The sequence below is a fragment of the Pleurodeles waltl genome, chromosome 5, assembly GCF_031143425.1.
Source record: "Pleurodeles waltl isolate 20211129_DDA chromosome 5, aPleWal1.hap1.20221129, whole genome shotgun sequence".
Taxonomy (NCBI): domain Eukaryota; kingdom Metazoa; phylum Chordata; class Amphibia; order Caudata; family Salamandridae; genus Pleurodeles; species Pleurodeles waltl.
In genome coordinates this window covers 1,059,844,420-1,059,849,715 of record NC_090444.1, presented here as the reverse complement: position 1 = coordinate 1,059,849,715, position 5,296 = coordinate 1,059,844,420, and positions in this window count along the sequence as shown.

Here is a 5,296-nt window from a genome sequence, read left to right as displayed (position 1 = left end):
TTGAATGAAATGATCTGTGGGAGTGTTACCCTCTCTACATCCATGGACAATTATGTGCCAAAAATAAGTCATGTCTCTACTCAATAAGGACTTTCTAGATGGCTTCATACTAATTTTGCTTACCTAAATCATTAGTGCACCTATAATGCAACCTGGCTACTACAGTACCACAAATTTTGCTATTTTTATATTTCCCTCTGCTGGTATTGTTCCAGATTCATATTGAAGAAGTCCTTTAATTTGCGAAAACAGAGACTGATGATTATCAATGATAGGATTTTCCTGCCAATGGTAGCAGATAAAAGGAGCCTCTGCCAAATCAAACGCATTGTATGTATTTATTTATATTTACTCATTAGCCAATACCCTTGGCCACTTAATCGACCTGCGATTATTCCCAAAATGCAGCGCAATAAAAAGTCAGCCCATTATGACAGAAGGACAGTAGGCTGGACCTCCTAGAAATATGAAACTCATATTGGTTGCTATCAATTCTAGGGATCATTGTAAAGCCAATCATTTGTCCAAAAATGTGTGTCCAGTAAACAATAATCAATCCTACTTTTACATTTCTCCATGATAAAAGTGTATGATCTGGTAATATCAGATTTGGATCACCCATTACATGCATGTAAGCTATAAGTGAATGTAAACTAGGCAAGGTGTAAAGCTACGACTGTTCCAGGGGACCACAAAGCAGAGTTCAACATTGAGATGCCCCTTGCTTCATCTTTTTCTTCAGTAACCAGAGACAAATATTTTAGTGGCTCAAAGGTGACTTTACAGTCACCTCCAGTCAAAAGAGGAAGGTTGGATTCAAATTGGAGAAATGAGAATCTGAAACAGCAAAAGTCGATGACCCCTTATTTTCGCATAAGCACCCGATTGTAAATGAAATATAAATTTAGCATTACTCCATTTGTCCCTATTAGTCTTAGTTCTAAGATGCCTGGAGAGTCGATCTGAAAGATTTTAATAATACAGTTCAGAGTGATTATTACACCAGAAGCTCACCCAGTGGCAGAGGGGCAGGCACTAATAAATTAAGGGGCATTTAAGAGCCCCAAGCTCCACCGAAGCATCACTTTTAGTGACACTCGGGTGGCGCTATGCACTGCACCCTATTTACAAGGTGCCATTAAGCCACTTTTTGTGGGTTAATGCCACCTTGTAAATACACCCCTTCACACACAGCACTCTGCATGGAAGGGGCGGGCAATAGGTGCTGCTGTGGGTACGAGTTTCGTAAACCTGAGGCAGTGCCAAAATCTAATGCTACCCCAGGGGTGTGTTCGAGTGGCACAACGAGGAGAAATGTTTCATTTTTACTCATTTTTTGCTCTTTCTTATGTGTGCTGCATTTTGTAGCATGCATAGAAGGAGCAAATTGACATTGAAGATTGTTTTTGTGGAGGAAGATGTCCCTTTGTGCACAAAAACAGTCTCCCCCTCAATGCAGCCATACTTGCACTATGGTGCAAGGGTGGTTGTGTTGGCGTGTGGCAGCAAATTTTGCACCAGCGCAGGAGGAAACACAGGGGTGTGCCGTAATATTGTAAATATGGTGCATCTCTGCGTTTTGAAAATGATGGTGCGCGACGCTGCCAAATTTAGCGCAGCGACGTGCACCATAATTTTCACTTAAATCTGTCCCTAAGTTTTGAACCCAGGCCTGTGAACTGGATCAGTCAACCAAGTTTCCTGGAACAATAGAACATGAAAGGTATTAACTAACTGAAGTTATTCTGGATCATCCAGCTAATATCGCACACCTGCCACATTCCATGACTTAAATAAACTAATAGAAACAGCATACTCAACATTAATAGTTCCTATTATGTGGCTACCCTTTCCCTGTAAACCTCCCAAAAGACCTGGATGGACCACTTTCTCAGTAGCAGATGAGAGGGCATGTAAATCTAAATGAGAATAATAGTCATCTGAAATAAATGGCAAGCGGTTAAGGGATACTGAAAAAGGTTGCATTAAGCTGAACGCCACTGAAAACTGAGGTTCTCATCTTCAGCAAGCAGCCTTCGATTTGGTCCTCAGCCTGGTGGCTTGACTCCCTGGGGCCTCTACCTGTCACTAACCCTAACGCCAAGAACTTAGGCATCTAGTTTGACTCAAGGCTTTCATTTAACAACCAAATACCAGCCTTGCAGGTTAATGTCTCTGGATTTTAAGAACCTTAAAAAAGATCTTGGACATCCTTCCAGAAGCAGCTCGGAAGACAGTAGTCCAGTCCTTAGTGGTGTCTGGACTGGACTGGACTATTGTAATGCTTTATATCTATGGGTCTCTCAGTCTCGCCTGAGGAGATTATAGTGGGTGCACAATGTGGCAGCCCGTCTGCTGCTGAAATTACAGAGATGGGCCCATATGGCCCCTGCGCTGGCGCAATTGCATTGGTTTCCTCAGACGGAAAGGGTCACCTTCAGAGCTATAAGTTACTGCCAAAGAATTCTTAATCAGAAAGGCCCACATTATCAGCACTCACTAGTTAAACCACATATTCCTAGAGGAAATTTGAGATTGTTAGACTTTTCACCCTTGGTGTGGTCTCCCTTAACTTTTTGCTTCTGTTCCGCAGGTTGTTGATGTGTGCTGATTTTACTGTTTTTGTTACTCTGGGCACTTTACCACTGCTAACCAGTGCTAAAGTGCAAGTTCTCCTTTACAAAATGTGTATGTAATTGGCTTATCCATGATTGGCATATTTGATTTACTAGTAAGTCCCTAGTAAAGTACACTACAGGTGCCAGGGCCTGTAAATCAAATGCTACTAGTGGGCCTGCAGCACTGGTTGTGCCACCCACATAAGTAGCTCTGCAATCATGTCTCAGACCTGCCACTGCGTCTGTGTGTGCAGTTTTAACTGTAAATGCGACTTGGCAAGTGTACCCACTTGCCAGGCCTAAACCTTCCCTTTTCTTACATGTCAGACACCCCTAAGGTATGCCCTAGTTAGCCCCAAGGACAGGGTGCAGTGTATGTTTAAGGTAGGACATATAGAAATGTGTTTTATATGTCCTAACAGTGAAATATTTCTAAATTCCTGTTTCACTCTTGCAAGGCCTGTCCCTCTCATAGGTTAACATGGGGGCTACCTTTAAATATGACTAAAGTGTAGATTCCCTTTGGGAGGGGATGGACATGTGGAGTTTGGGGTCTCTGAGCTCACAATTTAAAAATACACCTTTTAGTAAAGTTGATTTTGAGGTTGTGTGTGTTTGAAAATGCCACTTTTAGAAAGTGGGCATTTTCTTGCTTGTACCATTTCTGTGGCTCTGCCTGTTTGTGGATTCCCTGTCTGGGTCAGTTTCACCTCACACTAGACAGTGACACAAAGGGAGCTGGGGTGTAGTCTGCATTTCCTGATGAGCCATCTCTGCTAGGAGGGAGGGGAGGAGTGGTCACTTACACCTGAAAGGGCTGTGCCTGTCCTCACACAATGCAGTCTCTGACCCCCTGGTGAGTGTCTGGGGCCTGTCCTGGGCAAGGCAGGATTTCACATTCAAAAGAGACTTTACTTTAAAGTAGGCCTACTTCAAAGGAGAGAATTGGGTATAAGAAGGGCACCCAAAACCACAGACTTTAGAACACTTCTGGAAACAAGAGGAACCTCTGCCTGGAGAAGAGCTGAAGAGCTGAGGAAGAAGAGCTGACCTGCCTGTGACTGTACTTTGTGTAGCTATCCTGCAGTTGCTGCTTCTGCCAGAGTAAGAGGGCAAAGACTGGTCTTTGTGTTCCTTCCATCTTGAGAAGAAATCTCCAAGGGCTTGATTTAGAACCTGCCTCCTGTTGTTTGAAGTCTCAGGGACAGCAAATACTTCTCTCTGCCAGCACTTGGAGTCTCTGGAGAGACTCCTGATCTGACAAGTGGTGCCCTATCCAGTCCTTGGGCCCCTTGAAAGGAAAGCTGGTGGAACTTCAAGGAAATCAACTTTGGACGACTCCGGACTGACGCCGCTGCTGAATCCGGTGACGCCGCCTGCAACCGGCTCCGTGATCTTCGCTGGAATGCGACGACCTTCGTAGGCCCGACCGCTTCAGCCCCGCTGAAGTCTGCGACTCCGTGGAAGTCACCGCACACCACTTCGTGACCGACGCCGCTCGTAGTGCGCGGATTCAACGTTTTGCACAGACGCCGCAATCCCCGACTTTGCGCATTGGCTTGTTTTCATTTCTTCATCAAGGTACTTGTTAAAAAATTCTTGCAATGGACCGCAGAGGAAGAGATGCATGGAAAGCAGTGAGTGTGCGTCGGTTTCGCCCCTTCGCACACGGACTTGCGTTGTTATTTTCCACGCAGGGGAAGATGTCGCGTTGATTTCCGGCGCGCGGACTTGGATCCTCTTTGGGTTGTGGGGTTTTCAGATGCCCCGGGGACGATGCGTGGAATCCTGGGCTTGCGGAGTGACGTCACAATGGCTGCGTCGATTCTGGTAGGCGCTGCGTGGAATTTTCTTCCGCACGGCAGGTGCTGCATCGATTCCGTCGGGTGTCGTCGTCCTGAGTCGGCTTGCGTCGATCCAGTAGGGCTGTGTGTTGAAGTTCCGGTCGCGTTGCTGGCGCTGCGTCGATCTTCTGTTGCAAAGTCGGGCTGCGTCATTCCGGACTCGGTGTGTGGTGAAATTTTCACCACGAGCAGGCCGTGCGTCGTTCTTGGCAGGCGGTGCATCACATTTTTGCCGCACTGGGATTTCAGCTGCAGGAGAGAAGTCTTTTTGGTCCTGAGACTTCAGGGAACAGGAGGCAAGCTCTATCCAAGCCCTTGGAGAGCACTTCTGCAGCAAAGAAAGAGAGCAGCAAGGCAGCAGGGCAACAGCAAGGCAGCAGTCCTCTTCAGAAAGCAGTCAGGTGAGTCCTTTAGGCAGCCAGGCAGTTCTTCTTGTCAGGGTGCAGGTTCTGGTTCAGGTTTCTTCTCGAGGAAGTGTCTGAGTTGGAAGGGGAAGAGGCCGTGTTTATATACCCAAATGTGCCTTTGAAGTGGGGGAGACGTCAAAGAGTGGCTTAGAAGTGCACCAGGTCCCCTTTCAGTTCAATCCTGTCTGCCAGGTTCCCAGTAGGGGTTGTGGCAGTCCTTTGTGTGAGAGCAGGCCCTCCACCCTCCCAGCCCAGGAAGACCCATTCAAAATGCAGATGTATGCAAGTGAGGCTGAGTATCCTGTGTTTGGGGTGTGCCTGATTGAATGCACAAGGAACTGTCAACTAAACCCAGCCAGACGTGGATTGTAAGGCACAGAAAGATTTCAGTGCAAAGAAATGCTCACTTTCTAAAAGTGGCATTTCT